Source organism: Hipposideros armiger, unplaced genomic scaffold, assembly GCF_001890085.2.
Source record: "Hipposideros armiger isolate ML-2016 unplaced genomic scaffold, ASM189008v1 scaffold_556, whole genome shotgun sequence".
Classification (NCBI taxonomy): Eukaryota; Metazoa; Chordata; class Mammalia; order Chiroptera; family Hipposideridae; genus Hipposideros; species Hipposideros armiger.
In genome coordinates this window covers 1,064,608-1,082,850 of record NW_017731906.1, presented here as the reverse complement: position 1 = coordinate 1,082,850, position 18,243 = coordinate 1,064,608, and the positions used below count along the sequence as shown (strand labels likewise).

The 18,243-nt window shown below is 43.3% G+C and overlaps 1 protein-coding gene across 8 annotated transcripts in view; it reads left to right on the top strand.

Annotated features, from left to right (window-relative positions):
• TENM4 (teneurin transmembrane protein 4) overlaps positions 1-18,243 on the top strand; it is a 601,437-nt gene that overhangs the window by 120,560 nt on the left and 462,634 nt on the right. The gene's annotated exons all lie outside the window — the stretch shown is intronic.

Genomic DNA, 18,243 nt, shown 5'->3' with positions numbered 1-18,243 from the left:
CTCAAAAAACTGGAAATGGAACTACCGTATGACCTAGCAATTCCACTCTTGGATATCTATCCAGAGAAACCCAAGATGCTAATTTGAAAAAATATATGCACCCCTATGTTTACTGCAGTGCTATTTACAATAGCCAAGACTTGGAAACAATCGAAATGCCAATCAGTAGATGACTGGATTAAGAAACTGTGGTACATTTATACAATGGAATATTAGTCCTCTATAAAAAAGAATGAAATTGTACCATTTGCAGCAATATGGATGGACTTAGAGACTATTATGTTAAGTGAAATAAGTCAGTCAGAGAAAGACAAATACCATATGATCTCACTTATATGTGGAATCTAAAAACTGAATGAATGAGCAAAGGAAACCGAAATAGTCTCAAGAGATATAGAGGGAAATCTGATGGTTGCTAGTTGGGATGGGTGTGGGGATGAGGGAGAAGGGGAAGGGATTAGACAGCATAAATAGGTAACTACAATATTGCCACAGGGATATGAAAGACAGTTGGGGGAATATAATTAATAATGTTGTAAATACTTTGTAGGATGTCAGATGGTCACATATCTCGTTAGGGAAACACTTCATGGATAGGGTAGAGGCTTGATCATTGCACTGTACACCTGAAGCTGATGTTATATAATATTGTGTCAACCATAATTGAATATATATATAGTCACGGGATGTGGAGTATAGCATGGGAGTGGAGTCAATGGAATTATAATAGATATGTATGATATGGGGTGGGGGAGAGTGGGGCCGTGGATTGGGGGGGTTTGTCAATTTAAGGGGTAAAAAGTATAAATATTGCACTGTGTTTTACAGCTGAAACTAATTTTTAAAAATGTTTATTTCACAGTAAAAAAAATAAATTACAAAAAAAAATTTTTTTTAAATCCCCCACCATAGAGGTACATTTGTTACAACCCATGAAACTACATGACATCATTATCCCCCAAAGTCCATCGTTTACAGTACAGTTCACTCTTAGTGTTGCATATCCTATGGATTTAGACAAATATCTAATGACACATACCCACTATCATAACATCATACAGATTAGTTTCAGTGTCCTAAAAATCCTTCATGCTCTGCCTATTCATCCCTCCCTTCCCCCCAACCCCTGGCAACCACTGATCTTTTCACTGTCCCCATAGTTTTGCCTTTTCCAGAATATCAAATAGTTGGAATCATACAGTAGGTACTTTTTCAGACTGGCTTCTTTCACTTAAATATGCATTTAAGTTTCCTTCATGTCTTTTCATAGCTTGATTTCTCATTTCTTTTTAGTGCTGAATAATATTTCACTGTCTGGAGATACCACAGTTTATCCATTCACTTACTGAAGGACATCTTGATTACTTCCAGGTTTTGTCAATTGTGAATAAAGCTACAGTAAACATCCCTGTGCAGGCTTTTGTGGGGACATGAGTTTTCAGTTCATTTGGGTAAATAGCAAGGAGCACGAGTACTAGATCATATGGTAAGAGTATAGTTAGTTTTATAAGAAACTGCCAAACTGTTTTCCAAAGTTGCTGTATTTTGCAGTCCCATCAGCAATGTGTAAGAAGAGTTCATGTTGCTCCACATCCTTGACAGCATTTGGTGTTATCAGTGTTCTCAATATTAGCCTTTCTAATGGGATCTTATTTTAATTTGCAATTTCCTCATGACATAAATATTGAACATCTTTTCATATGTTGCCATCTACATATATTCTTTGGTGAACTGTCCAGGTCTTTTGTCTATCATTTTTTTGTCACTCATTTTCTTTTTCTTTTAAAAAAAAGTTTTTATTTTTTTAGTTGGGGAACAGTATGTTTTTCCAGGACCCATCAGTTCCAAGTCAAGTAGTTGTTTCAATCTAGTTGTGGAGGGCACATCTCAGTGGCCCATGTGGGGATCAAACCTGCAACGTTGGTGTTATGAGCACTGCGCTCTAACCACCTGAGCTAACTGGCCACCCCTGGGTCACTCATTTTCTTATTGTTGAATTTTAAGAATTCTTTGTAAGTTTTGAACAACAGTCCTTTATCAGATGGTCTTTTGCAAATGTTTTCTCCTATCGTATGTCTTGTCTTTCTCATTCTCTTGATATTGTATTTCACAGAACAGAAGTTTTTAATTTTAACAAAGTCTAACTTATCCACTATTTCTTTCATGCATCTTAAGTCTGGTATTGTATCTGAAAAATTCTCACCATTTCCAAGTTCACATAGATTTTCTCCTATGTTATCTTCTATGAGTTTTTTACTTCTGCATTTTACATTTTGGTCTATTATACATTTTGAGTTAGTTTTTGTGAAGGGTTTAAAGTCTGTGTCTGGATTTACTGTACTTTTTTTGCATGTGGATATATAGTTGTTCCAGCACCATTTGTGAAAAAAGCTACCTTTGTTCCATTGTATTGCCTTTTTTTCCTTTTTCAGAAATCAAGAACCTATTTCCAGGCTCTCCCTTCTGTTCTGTTGCTCTATTTGTCTATTTTCCACCAGTATTACACTGTGTTGATAACTGTAGCTTTATAGTAATTCTTGAAGTAAGGTAGTGTCAGTCCTCCAACTTTATTCTTCTTTTTCAGTGTTGAGTTTGCTATTTTGCATCTTTTTCTCTTTGTATAAACTTTAGAATCAGTTTGTCTATCTCCACAAAATAAGTTGCTAGTATTTTGACTGAGGTTGTGTTAAATCTATAGATCAAGTTGGGAAGAACTGACATCTTGACAATACTGAGTCTTCCCATTAATGAATATAGAATATCTCTCCACTTATTTAGTTCTTTGATGTCTTTCATCAGAAGTTTGTCGGGGGTTTTTTTGTATAGATTTTATGTATATTTTGTTAGACTTATTCCTAAGTGTTTCATTTTTGAAGGTGCAAATGTAAATGGTAATGTGTTTTTAATTTCAAATTTTCTTTGTTCATTGCCAGTAAATAGAAAAGTGGTTGAATTTGTGTACTAACTATGTATCCTGAAACCTTGTTATAATCACTTATTAACTCCAAGTGTGTGTGTGTGTGTGTGTGTGTGTGTGTGTGTGTGTGTGTGAGTGAGTCCTGTTGGATTTTCTACATAGACAATCAAGTAATCTGTAAACAAAAATTATTTTTCTTCTTAATCTATGTACCTTTTAATTCCTTTTCTTGTCTTATTGAATTAGCTAGGATTTCCAATATGATATTAAAAAGCAGTGGTGAATGGGGACATGCTCCTAATCTTAACAGAAAAGTATTGAGCTTTTCACTATTATGTATGATGTTTGCAGCATGGTTTTTATAGATGTTCTTTATTAAGTTGAGGAATTTCTGCTCTGTTCCTAGTTTGCTGAGAGTTTTTATCATGAGTAGATGTTGGATTTTGTCCAATGTTTTTCTGCATCTATTGATGTGATCATGGGATTTTTTTTCTTCTTTAGCCTGTTGATGTGATGGATTTATTTAATTGATTTTTGAATGTTTAACCAGCCTTGCATACCCGGAATAAATCCCACTTGATTGTGTTGTATAATTCTTTTTGTACATTGTTAGATTTGATATTTTGCTGAGGATTTTTACATCTGTGTTCATGAGAGATAATGAAGTGTAATTTTTTTTTTCTAATGTCTTTGCATGGTTTTGGTATTCTTGCCTTAAAGCAAAATGAGTTAGGAAGTATTCCTCATACTTCTATCTTCTGACAGAGATTGTAGAGAATTGGTTTAATTTCTTCCTTAAATGTTTGGTCAGTTTTACTCGTGGACCTGTCTGGGCCTATTGCTTTTTGTTTTGGAAAGTTATTAATTATTGATTCAATTTCTTTAATATGTATAAGCCTATTCAGATTGTCATTAGTCTTATTTATTTTTAACTGCACTGTTACAAAAATGTTAGGACAACACAAATTACTAAAAACAAAAATAAAATGAATCATAGCCATGACTAACCATCACAACTATTATTTATTAAGTGCTCCTACAGGCCTGCAAACTTGTGAAGCATGCAACATTATTCTCACTTGACAAATAAGAAATCTGATGCTTAGAGAGATTTAAGGACCTGACCAAGGCAACACTGCTAGTTCATATCAGAGCAAAATCCAGTTCTGCCTGATTGCTCAGCTGGCGTTCTAGACACTGCCCCATTGTGCTTCTTTGAGCAGAGGGATAGTTTGTATGCGCCATGAGGTTCCTATAAGGTAACCCAGGTCTGATTCCAGGCTTTGTCTATCTCATGGCCACATTCCTATTATGGTAGTTACATAAGCTCTACCTTCAGACATGTGTGAGTGTAGGGCACAGTCATGAATATGGGGGAAGTTCTGGTGATGCCCTCGCCTTGTTTTTTTCCCCAAAATGCATTTTCAAACTGTATTAATGAAGTTGGAAAAGCAACACCATGGTTTTCCCTTTCCATGTTTTCTTGGTTAATGATAAGCCTATACCTAAACATATTTACACAATATGGCGCCATTTAATCTGCACATCAATTCACAAGCTCAGACCTTAACCTTTAAAGGCAGAGAGGTCCTGATTCAGAAACCAAAGCTACCATTTGCTCACTGTGTGCCCATGGGGGAGACACTTAATCTCTGCAAGCCTCAATGTCTTCTTCTATAAAAGGGGACAGGCTTGTAATACTGAACTCATGGAAGGGCTGTGTGAATTAAATAGGATAATACATAACACGCCCTTAGCACCCCTCTTAAAACCGGCTAGAGATTCAGTAAATGTTAACTCATGTAATTTCAAGCCGTTCTGAGTACCTGCTCTATGTCAGTCCCTTTATCGCATCACCTGCTTGGTCTTCAAACATTTTTCATCATCTGTCCCTAACAGTAAATGGTCTTTGACTACACATCCTCGGCATTTTCATCTTTATTTATAAATTATATTCATGATTTGCTCTCAATCCATTAGGAAAATTTAATGTTTCCTTTCTTAAGGTTAAGAGAGGGAGAGAGGGAGAGAGGGAGGGAGGGAGGGAGAGAGAGAGAGAGAAAGAGAGAGAGGGAGAGAAAGAGAGAGATTTAGATATCTTCTCCCCACATTTCAATGCATTGTCCTGAGCACTCTGTTTTAGAGGCCTGTGGTTTTGCTTGTCCAGTACAGGGGTTGACATATCTCTCTGTAAAGGCCTAGAAAATAAAGATTTTTTTACTTTCCCCAATCTCTGTTGCAATTACTCAACTCTGCTATGTAGCATAAAAGCAGCCACAGACAATATGCAAACAGACGGGTATGTGCCATTAAAATTTTATTTATAAAAACAGGTGTTTGCCGCAGACGCAGACCTCTGATCTAAGACATCATGACCTGCTATTTAAATACAAGTTTTCCTTAAAGGGCTAAGGCCAGCAACACTTAGGGCCAGCTGAGTGGCTCAGTTGGTTAAGAGCTCGCTCAAAGGTTTGAGCTCTGAGCAACAGCGGTTCGAGTCCGGCCCGAGCTGAGCTACCGCTGAGCTGCCAACAGGTGGCAGGATGACTCAGCTAAAAAAAATTTTTTTTAAATGTTGTGAGGTACCTGCAAAGAAGAAAAGAGAAGTGATACATATTGTAGATCCTTCTAAAATGTATAAAGCATAGTATATCATCATCACCATTGTTGTTATTAATATTAGAACATTTGTCCAGATATATGTGAGCAGAGGCATCTACTTCCTTATACTAGCCTTACTATGCAAGAATCGAGTTGTATAAACAAAGACAGCCTAGCTGACCCTTTGGAAACAAGATATATTATTTCATTTGCTTTCATCTCCTACCTTCTTCTAACCCCTTCACCTCATCCTGGTACATACACATCATTTCTATGAAAATACCGGGGTCCGTGAATAGAGACATATAAAAGATTAGTGGCTACACGGGGGAAATGGCTCATCAGTGGATCTTTCTTTTGCCTGCTGTGTGCCACACATTGTGCTAGACATTGGGGTTACAAGGGGGGTACAGAAATAAACTAGAGGTGGTCTCTGTCCTTGAGGAATTCCAGTCAGACTTTCTCCCCTACCACCTTGCCAGCACTGCTTTGTCAAGGTCCCCAGTCATCTCCATGTTGCTAAATCCAGTGGTCATCGCTCAGCCCTCATATAACGCAACCATTTTACATGGTTGATGACATACTCTTCCTTGAGCTCTACCTTCACATGTGCTCAGGGACTCCATGCTCCCTGGTTCTGCCTTACCTTACAACCCACTGCTTCTGTCTCTTTTACTGCATCCATCCTGCCTCTAACCTCTAAATGCTGGGGTGATGCAGGGTCCAGTCCATGGTCTTCTTTCTGCTCTACATTCCCTTGGAGAACTCATCCAGTCTTACGGCTTAAATTCACCCATATAGAGATGACTGCCAGATTTATATCTCCAGTTCAGACCTCTATCCTGAACTCCCAACCCATCCATCTACCCAAATAGGCAGTAGCACTTCTCAAACCTAACATGCCCAAACCATTCCGTGATTTTCTCCCTCTCTCTCACCAGTCTCACCTTCCAATCTGACAGCTCCACTCCTTGTTTTGCTCACGCTAAACACCTGAGACTTTCTTTGTTTCCTCTCTTTCTCTCACGTCTCACATCTTACATCCAATCCATCAACAAATATCGTCAGTTCTACCATCAAAAGTATGTGAAGAATCAGACAATTTCTCATTACCTTCACACTCTCACTCTGGTCCTTTCTTACCTAGATTCTTACAGTAACCCCCTACCTGGTCTTCCTGCTTCCTCTTTTCTCCCCTCCATCCTGTTCCTGTCACTCGTCCAATAATGTCTCATGGGGCTCTACACACTTGAGACACTTGTCCCAGTTCAGTCACACCAGCCTCCTTGCTGCCCTGAAAACAGGCCAGGCACTCTTCTACCGCAGTCCTGTTGCCCTGACTGAAACCTGAATCTTCCCAGGTATCTGTACAGCTGGCTGGCTTGCTTCCTTCAGATCTCTGCCCTGTGTCACCTTCTCAGCAAGCCCTTCTGTGACCTAACTGTATGAAACGGACCCCGCCCATCACTCTCTTTCCTCTTTATCCCCCTCTATTTTCCTCCATAACACGTATCACCACCTAACGGATCATGTATTTGTTTGTTGTCTGACTTCCACATGAGACTCTAACACCCTGAAATAGAGGTTTTGTCTGGTTAATGTCCTAAGCCTAGAGCAATATCTATAGGTGCTCGGTGAACCTTGGAAGGGAGGAGGCGAGGGGAAGTGGGGAAAGGAGGAGGGGAGGGAGGAGAAGGAAAGCAGTGTGGCAGAGGAGCTCAACACTAAAGTAATGATGTGTAGGATGATGGCTGTGCTATCGTAGATCTAGAAACCGTGGAAGCCCAAGTAGGCTGCAACCCCTCACCATTGCTTTAATTAGAGCAATTCTTCTTTTATCTGTTTGTATAGTGTGTGTGTGTGTGTGTGTGTGTGTGTGTGTGTTTAAGCAGTTCATTAAGAACAGTTCTTCTAGGCTGTGGGCAGCCATGTGAGGGCTTGGAGCAGGTGGGTGGCCTGATTATGTCTGCATATTGTGACCATGAGTTTTGCAGGGGCATGGCGGTTAGTGGGAAAGGAGTGAGAACAAGAGCAGAGAATCCATTGGCAAAGGCCATAGCAGGATCAAGGCTAAAGGTGATGGCAGTGGGAATGTCTCAAACCAGGAGCCAAAGGAATCTCACTCAGCAAATTCCCACTTCTTTCTCTATTCTTGTAGACTGATGCTAGCAGCATACTTCAGCTGATGCCTTCCCTGCCCGGGTGAATACAATTAATGTGACTGTATTAACATGTGCTAAATACTATATTATCATTCCTAAATGTATGCCGCATAGTATGTATTACTATATACTAAACCATACAGCTTTAGGCATGTATAGGAACTTGTTTTCACATCCATGTGAATATTCATGCAGCTTCCTGTTGGCTAATTAGTTTCTCTGAGTCCTTTGGAGAAATAAGTAGAGTAAAAACGGAGGAGTAAATACTGGCATCAAATAATTAAAAGTCCTGCTGAGAAAGAATGCCTTTTAAATATTTTTAATTGGGTTTCTAATATGACTGACTTGGAAAATTTCTCTCGGAAAATAGTGGTGATTGACAGGCTGTATGGTTATTAATAACATGTAGTCATTCTGCTAGGAATATATTAAGTGTGCAGGAGGGGGAACATCTGAAAATGGCTGCCAAGGACTCGGGCAACCTTCTCGGTTTGGGCCACATCTTTTTTTTTTGTTTTTGGTGGAGAGTCAGTGGCCATTGAGCAGAGCTGGAATTGGTGGACTAGAGACTACGATCTCCTGAGGGCCTAAGGGTCTGCATCTCACTGTTGAAATGTCAGCCTCTTCACATGTTACTAGAAGTCATCAGTTAAATGATTGTTTCTATGGGCAGTGCATTCAGCAAACAGTTTATGATAGACCCCTAACCAAAACCTTAGGAACATCCCCTGAATACCACATTTCTAAAACTGGGCTGGGTGACCTTTTTTTTAAAATGCATGGATTTTCATATTTTCTCATTTAAAAAGGATTTTTATTCATTCTGGAAATTTTAGAAACTACAAATAGATAAGCGAATGGAAGAAAATTGAAGTTATCTATTACCCTGCCATCTTGAAATAAATGCTGTTGCTCTCTCTGACCTGTAGACAGACAGACAGACAGACAGACACACACACACACACACACACACAGACTTCATCTTTTTTTAATTTCTAAAAATAGGACCATACTCTATATTGAATTTTGTAATCGGCTTTTTTCATTTCACAATACATAATATACAACTTTTTGTGTCAGTAAATATTCATCTACAGGAAGAATCATTTTGTAAGGCTGCATAGTATTTCATCATATGAAATGCCAGTTTATTTACATTTCTCCTGCTGTTACACATTTATTTTCTACTTTTTTTTTCACTCTTCTGTTTAATATTGCAATAAGTACCCACCACTGATGGTCAGCCGGTTGGTACTGATACAGCCTGCCCTGTTTCACTTAATGGGTGCCGATACCATTCATTAAATATTGTTAATATTACCCTTGGAACCATCTTAATATATAAATCCATGGATTCCTTGGGATACTTTTTACAACTATTAGAATATCTGGGTTATTGAAATTCAACGTTTTTACAGATATTTGCTATATTTTGACAAACAGAAAATATGTACTACATGCCAGATGGGACAGTCCAGAAAGTCCTTCTGAGCTCAAACCTTCTGGGGCATTTGTTCAAGAAGTTTCATGAGGAAAGGAAAGAAAGAAATAAAGCTTAATTTGGAGTCACATAAAAATAGACATGGATATTGATATAGAGTGAGTGTATTAATCGGGGCCCTGGCAAGAAACAATGGCATTTCAGATGGGGAAATGAAAGAGACTGTGGTGAAGGGACTAGTCTTAAAGTGTGGCAGGACTAGGGGCAACCATGAAGGTTGGTGAAGCACGGTGGGGCTTGCAACAGCTGAGAGCTTTGACCACCCATAGGCCTGATGGGGCGGTGGAGTGGGGGGAGCAGGTGGTGGAACCTGGAGAGAGCTTTAGCTGTATTGTAGCTCTAGCAATGGGCTGTCCCAAAAGACGTGTGCCCTCCCACACAGGAACACAGCCACCACCTACTCACAGCCAAGCAAGAGGTGGCCAGGAGAATAAATGCCCCAACCTTATTCTCTTCCCAACTTCGACCTTCCGCCAGTGCTCCCACTGCTGAACACAGCAGGCAAACAGGGACAGTCCATTGGTCCAGGTTAAAAAGTGGCCTCCCGAGGCACCCAGCAGGATGGAGAAGGGTGGGAAGGCTGGACAGGCACAACCAAAACATTCAGCTGGCTCAACCCTAGACAAAAGCATGGATGTCAACCTTTTCTTTTCAAGTCAGGGTCTGAAGACTGAGGGAAGGATGTATTAAAGTTAAAAAAAAAATTAAAGATTGGAGGAAACAGAATTGAAATTCCAACCTGGTCTTTTGCCTGCTATAGGAGCATCCAAGACATAAAGCAGTATGAGTCAGTAAATCTCTCCCGAGAGCATCGTGAACTAGGTTTCACCTCGCCACCTCTTGCAAGGCACTCCCAGCAGAGTTCTGAAGAGTCGCAGTTGCACCTAGGCAAAGAACAAAGGGAGGATGGGGTGGGAAAGGGAGGGGGCGGGAACCACGATAATCTTATGTAACCTACGTTCTTATGAAAACTCATTTTGCTTTTATTTTAAAAGTGCTATTTATGAGTTCTCTACGGGGTGAAAAGGCGTAAAAGATGCTTTTTTTATTCATGAAATGTCAACAGAAAAATCTCTTAGCTCCTCGAATAAATGATGCTTTTGTTTTGGCTTTCTGTTTTTCAGAAAGGCCATCTGTTTTCATAAACATAAATGAGAATCTCTCACCACCCTTGTCTCTTTGCACAAATGACAATATTCCCTCCGTGATTCATTCCTGAAGACACTCTTCTGGGCTAAATGCTGATGCTAAATTTGTACTTCGGTTTTCACTGGGAGTCCCACATGATCCTTGCTCAGCCAGCAACTGCACTGTTAAGCTTTCATTTCTCAAGTCCCAGCTTGTTATACCCTTGGCTGCTGGTGGCTCCAGACCAGGCTTTATGCTTCCAGTTTACCCCTTTTTTTTTTTAAAAGACTTTATTGGGGAATTGGGGGAGGGGAACAGACAAGTTGCTGTCTTTTTGTTCTTCAGTCTAGTTGTGGAGGTCGTCGCTTCACTGGCCCACGTTGGTATTATCATTGCGCTCTTCCCGGCTAAGGCAGTCGCTTGCTAGCCATTGGATGGCCACTCACGGCAGCTCATGGCAGCTCACGAAAGCTCACGCCAGCTGCCTGCCAGCTCCACTGCAGCCTACACCATCGCCAGCGACTCACGGCAGCCCAGCTCCAGGTCGAGCTGTTGTTCACCATCTTAGCTGTGGAGGGCGCAGCATCACTGGCCCCCATGTGGGATCCAAACCAGGGCCCTGCTGCTCAGAGCTGGCATCCCAAGCCAACTCCTAACCAATGCGCCACTTGGCCAGCCCTATCCTATTTTTTTGGGGGGGATATTTGAGCTCTTTGAGGGAACCCAATAAACTGCACCCGTATTTCCACTGAGTTCTGAACAAATTGAGAAATTAATGGTGGCAAAGGGAAGCCCAAATATGTTGATTACCAATAATAAATAGCTTGGCTTGGCTTGAGAGTCAGATCAACTTGATAACTGGATCCAGGGTTAGGCAGACTGACCCACTTGGTCATGGGCAGGGATGGATAGGAGCAGAAGAACCAGACCTTGGAGAACGTAGCAAAATATGTTGCTAGCTGCCAGGAGGAAGAAGAATGGGGCTCTCCTGAGCACGCCTCGTTTCTTCTTCTTCAGTTTACCTCCCATATAACCCACTCCACTACCTGTGACTAAAGGGGCAGAGAGAGGCAAGAAGGGACACTCGTGGGGCTCCCTTCCCGTGGAAATAAATATCAGGAATTGGGACGACTCCCAACATGGGTCACACAGACACTAGAAGATATGTTTGCATAAGCCTTGTACGTAAAATACACTCAGCAAGTACTTGTTAACTTTATGTGATCATTCTTTTAACAACTATTTATTGAATAAAGACATGGAGCCAAGATAAGGAGTTTAGCTTTTTTTATTCTCAGTATGGGAGAGAGCTGCTAGAAGATTCTGAGCAAGGGAGAAACGTGATCTCATTTACATTTTTGAAAAATTACTCTGGTTGCTTTTGGATAATGGATTATAAGAAGAACAAGCGTGGAAGTGGGGAGATGGATTAGAAGGCTCCCGCTGCTGCCCAGGTGAGACGTGATAATGCCTAAAACTAGGGTGAAATCAGAGGAGAAGGACACACAATGGCAAGTGGGGATAGGACATGCAGATAGAGCTGGCAGGATTGGTTGATGCATTGGATGTGGGGAGGGGAGTGTCAGTGAGGGAGAGAGAGGAACTGAGAGTGATCTGTGTTTTTATTTGAGCAATTGAATGGCTAGAGATAAAGTAGACAGGGAGGGGCAGATTTGGGGTAAGCGAATGAAAGATGATTTCCCTGGGTTACCCAGCCTCTCTTGGAGGCTTGTTGCGGGCTGGTTGTACATCCCTATTTGCCTGGGACAGTCCTGCTTTCCACCTGCTGACCCAGCATAATTATTAAAATGCTTTCTTTCACCCTCAGAGTGACCTGCTTTAGATGATCAAGTACCTGGCCACCCTCGCTTATTGAGAATTTTTAGCTGGTAGGGCATTGTTGGTAAAGTCCTTTGACCTATGAAAACACGATATAGGTGTAAAACATCAAGAAGCATTAGCTCTGGTAATGAAGATTTGACCAAAAGCTTAATCGCCTTCACTCATGAACTTACACGATTGTTTTAGGTTCCGTTTCTCTGCTGGTTTGCCTTCTATGCATGTGGCTCCCAAACCTAGAATGGGACCCTGTTCCCATATCCTCTTCTTCCTCCTTCCAGCCTTCCCCGGTTCTTAGTGATTTCTTTCTTTTTAAAAAAGATTTTATTGGGGATTTGGGGGAGGGGAACAGACAAGTTGCTGTTGTTTTGTTCTTCAGTCTAGTTGTGGAGGACGTCGCTTCACTGGCCCATGTTGGTATTATCATTGCGCTCTTCCCGGGTGAGGCAATCGGTCGCCGGCCACTGGAAGGCTGCTCCTCGTGGCTCACGGTAGCTCTTGCCAGCTTCCGGCCGCTCATGCTGGCTGCCCGCCTCTCACGGTAGCTTATGGCAGCCCACTGCAGCAGAGGCTGCAGCCTAGCCGTTGCTGGTGACTCACGGCAGCCCAGCTCCAGGTTGAGCTGTTGTTCATCATCTTAGCTGTAGAGGGCAGTGTCACTGGCCCTAATGTGGGATCCGAACCAGGGCCCTGCTGCTCAGAGCTGGCATCCCAAGCCAACTCCCAACCAGCACGCCACTTGGCCAGCCCCTTAGTGATTTCTAAGCACTACACTTCATTGCCCTTTGGGGACTCTCTACTTCAAGGAACCCAATGGTGAATGTTTTCGTAGATCACTGGCTTTGAGCTTAGGTGCTGAACAGTGTGGCTCAGTGCTCTTCAGCTTGGTCAGGGCTGGGTTTGTCTTCCAAAAGACTCAGTCTTGAAAAACAGCCCTCACTACCCTGGCTCCCAGAGTACTTTGTAAAATGAAAATGTCCCCTCTCCAGCACCTTCCCTCCCTGAGAATATCTAAATATACCATTGTGCATTCAGAGGCATTTCACCCAAATGCCACAGCGCTGTGTGGGTGCTGGGTGAGGCATGTCAAGATTTGGGGATGCCTAGGTTCTGGCCCCAGCTCCACCCTTTTGTGGGATACCATCAAAAACACTTCCCCTCCCAGGTCTTCATCGCCTCGCCTATACAATAGGGGAAGGGGCCTTTCTAATCTCTGCACCTGCTTCCAACTCGCCACGTATTTTCATTATATTTAATATAATAAGAAAAAAATGCTGCACGAATGATGATGATTGTAGAGCCAGGGAGAATTATATCATAGTCCTTACTTCTCGAGTCAAATTTAAAATGACTTGAGCATTCACATACAGATTGATACAACTCAGATTGTTCTCTTAGGATTCTCCTCCTGTCTCCCCTCCCCCAATTTACCAATGAACCAAGGACAATTGCACAATCCATCCCCTCAGAAAAAGGTCTCTCAGACTCCCCCTCCTGTATTCGTTTGCTAGGGCTGCGATAACAAACTTGTGGCTTAAATAACAGAAGTTATTCTCTGGAGTCTAGAAATCCAACACCAAAGGTGTTGGGTGTTAGAGGGTTGGTTTTTCTGAGGGCTGGGCTGTGAGGGAGAATCTTTTCCATGCCTCTCCCCTAGCTTCTAGTGGTTGGCTGGCAGTCTTTGGTGTTCCTTAGCATATAGAAGCATCACCTTAGTCTCTGCCTTCATCTTTTTATAGTGTTCTTCCTGTGTGTTTGTCTGTCTCCAAATTTCCCCTTTTTCTAAGAACACCAGTCATGTTGGATTAGGGGCGCACCCTCCTCCAATATGACCTCTTCTTAACTAATTACATTTGCAATGACCTTATTTCCAAGCAAGGTCATGTTCCAAGATACTGGAGATTACAACTTCAAGATATGAATTTTGGGGGACACAACTCAACCTGTAATATCTCCCAAGGATGGAAAACTGTTTTCTTCAATCCACTGCTATATAGTTTGCTCATGGACAACCACAGGCCCATGGCCATCCGTTCAGTGCTGATCTCTCAGTGCAGCAGAGCCTTACTTGTCCAGCTTCCTACCCACACCTACGTGACTCTTGGAAAGAGAGGGGTCTTGTTGGTGCTAATTTTTTCTCTTGATGTTCTCCACTAGACCCCTGAGACCATTAGGCCCCTTAGCGCCATTCTTCTCCCAAACTACTGGGTCCCACCATCTGAGTGTTCAGGACAGCTGGACAGGAACAGCGCATGGGGCAACTCTCTTTGGTGCAAAGACGCTCAGACCTTAGAAACAAAGTTCTGTCCCATTCTTCCTTGGAATAGGGGGGCGGGAAATTACATTTCTTCCAACGTAATGTCAGGGTCCCCTTCCCTACTTAAGATGGCTTTCTTGGTTTATCAGAAAAAAAGGAATACAAGTTCCCCATTAGACATCCTGATATAATGTGTGCAATCAGTGAATGGGTATTGAGCAGCTACAGTGCACTGTATTAGGAACCTAATGCAAAGTGGGACACCCCATGGTTCTGCCCGCAAATTATTTATGTCCCAGGTTTTAAATAATCATTTGATCCCCAATCTGCCAGAGAAGGTCAGTGGCTTGCCCAAGGTCATGTAGCTGGTAAATGTCGGAATTAGTACTAAGAATTAGAATGTAGAATTAGAGCTAACAAGGGCTGTTAGCTCCTTGTTTGTGCTCAGGGTCTATGACTTTGAACCTGTGTGTCAGGAAGTTCTGAAACGTGTCTTTTGCTCCCTGCCTGCTGCCTTTGCCCTGGTCCCTGACCATGGTGGGACTGGCTGTGGCTTGTGGTTAAGTGTTGGTCTCATCATCCTTTGGGTGGGAGGGAGCATATCACAGGGTCTGACACTGGATCTTGTAAAGTAAACCGTCTCAGAGATCCGGAGCATGACCAGAAATTTGTTAAATTAACAGTCTCTGGGGGAGCTTCAGTTACTGCAGCACAAATGTGCTGATTAAAGAAGCCACGTGGTAGAAGGGTTGGCAGGCCTGTGTCTGCATTCTATTGCCAATACACACGGGTTCTGTGATCCTGAGCAGGTTACTTAACCTCTCTGAGCCTCAGTGCCTTGCCTCTCGGGACCCACTGAATGCCATGCTCAAGGAGAGGAATCTAGCTGGCTCCCAACTGTTACTGAGGCCAAGAGCCTAGACTTCATTCCCAAATGTACCGGTGCATCTGTCATCTATTTCTGTGTCACAAACTACCCAAAACTTAGGTGCTTTAAAGCAAGAACTATTTGTTATTGCTCCCTCATCTGTGGGTCAGTGGGCAGGTTCTGCTGATCTACATGAAACTGAGATGGGCTCATTCATACATCCAAGGTCAGCTTAGGGTGACCAGCTATCCTTGTTTACCTGGGACTGAAAGGCTTCCTGGGGTGTGGGGTGTTCTGTTTCAAAACTAGGAAAGTCCCAGGCTAGAGGGGATGAGCTGGTCACTCTAGGTCAGCTGGTAGATGGGGCCGAGGGCTGGTTGTCACGTGGGGCAATGGAGGTACTGGGGAGAGGTGACTGGGTTCTGTATGCCTTTGTAATCCCCCAATAGACTAGCATGGGCTTGATCACCTAGCAGCTGAGCAAAACTCCAAGAGAACGGGAAGACGTGAGGAAAACCTCTTGAGTTCTAAGCTTAGAACTTGCACATCACCATTTCACGTCATTCTATTGGTTAAAGCAAGTCACAAGCTCAGCTCAGATTTAACACGTGGGGAAACGGTCTTCCTATGATAGGAGCTGTAGTCACATTGCAAAGGAATGTGGACATAAGGAGGGGAAGAACTATGTCAATTCTGTGCTCAATCTACTGCAAGCGCTAAGAGCTCTACTTTCGGCCGTAGTCAGTACCATGTCTACCAGCCACCAGGATACAAGGGGCTGCGGTGTGATCATGAAACAGAGCAGGCATGGGTCCCCTCAAACACTGTCCTCTTTGTACCTTCTTTTCTCCCCACTCGCCTCCACCCATGTGGTTTCCACTAAATGGAACACCCTTCTTTCCTTTTTGCCTGGCCCGCTCTTTTCTTTTGGAATGCAGGTTGGAATCTCTCCTTCCAGGAAGCCCACCATAACCTCCCAGGCTGCTTTAGCTTTGCCTCACCCGCTGGACCACCACCCCATGCTCTGGCAACCCACTGTGCTTCCCTGTATCATAGTACCGATCCCTGGCACTGTCATGATGGAGACTGGGAGCTGATTGATGTCAGGGGTGATCAGATTCATCTCTGCATCCCAGCACCCAGCTGAGGGCACGGCACATAGTAGCTGCTCAGGAGATGTTTGCAGGAGAGGTGGCTGGAGGTCATTACTAATTAAAGGTCCAGCTGGACTTGGAGCCCAGGTCTTTTCGAGCCTCAAAGTCCTTGTTCTGTCCCCTCCACTCAAGCCCCTGTTGGCAGCAGACGTCAGCATCACCTGGTTTCCGCCTGCCAGGCATAAGACAATGATGTAACCATGGTCCCAGCTCTGCAAACCAGCTCATGCTTTTTTGGGCCTTGGCATGGCCTAGGGTGAGCATCTGTACCCAGAAAGACATAATGGTGTGAGTGTCGGTGTGGAGGTCAGACCTGTATCAGGTGCTGCCCGCACAATGGCGTGACCCTTTTTTCAGATCCTGCAGGTGCCCAGCATTGGTGCAGGCCTTGTGGACACAGGAACCTGGTTCAGGAAAGTCACGTCATCCTGGGTTCTCCTCCACTCGCTCCTCCCCCAGGACCCCACCAAGGCTCAGTGTCCTGACTGCACCTCCTCCTGTGGGCCCCCTTCTTCCACCCATGGCCACCACCCTTACATGGGCCTCCCCTTCACCTGGAGGATTTGACCAGCCTCTGAACTGGATGCCCTGCCTTTATACTCACACATCTACCTTGCAGTGAGAGTGCCCTTTCTAAAATGCAGGAGGATGTGCTAATTCAGAGCAAGACTTCGGAGCCAGGCCTCCCGGTTTCTGCCGCTCCTGGCCCACTGCTGGGAAGCTGGGAGGGAGGCTTTCCAGAGGCTGCTAGCCAGAGCCTGAAACCCCACATCCAGAGCAGATGGGTGACTGAGCAGCCAGGCAGGTGGAGGCTAAGGACTCAAGGGGTGACCGCGGGCTCACCATTTCATCCCTCTAAGACTTCTTCTCCTCATCTGCAAAACAAGGCTAATGAATAGATTAAGTGAAAGAAGTGTGGGTGGTTCTAGGGGTGCCAGTATAATACCCATATTCCTGGTCTAAATTCAAAATTCATTGAAACATAGAGGAGTCAGGCAGATAATAGCAAATTCTTATACAATAAGTCCCCACTTAACTTCGTGGATAGATGCTATGATTTTAAGTGTAACAATGTATCGTGACACCAATGTTACTATAGGCTAATTGATATAAACAAAAGTTCCTAGGGCATCTCATTAATGTTATAACAACATGACATTGAAAGAAATGTTGTTCGAGGACCTACTAACACTTATTTAGCACTTAGTAATTGTCAACCTCTATTCTGAGCGCTTCACAACATAACTAATTTAATCCTCACAACGGTTTTGTCAGGTAGGTACTATGAGTATCCCCATTTTACAGATGAAGTCACCAAGGCACTGAAAGTTTACCTTGCCCAAAACCACACAACTCGTCCATGGCAGACCAGGATTTAATGCTGGTGGCCTGGCTTCACAAGCCAAGACCTTGACCACTACACTGCACTGATTACAGTGGAAGCACGCAGTGCTATTTCACATCTGTAGCCACAGGGGCCTGCTAACACTGCACCCTAGAATTAGCCTCATCCATTCCATAGAGGAGAAGAGAGGTTTGCTTTCTGTAGGCCGTCAGGGGGCATGGGAGTTGGGGAGATGGTTCAGGGTGAGGCAAGGCCAGTTCCATCTTCCAAACTCACCAGCCCAATAGCTGTGACTTCCTCCAGAGCTCGTGTTAGTTTCCCTAGATCTGGTGCAACAAACTGCCATGAAGTTGGTGACTTAAAACAGCAGAAACGTCATCAATAAATCAACAAACAACAAATGCTGGCGAGGCTGTGGGGAAAAGGGAACCCTGGTGCACTGCTGGTGGGACTGCAGGCTGGTGCAGCCAT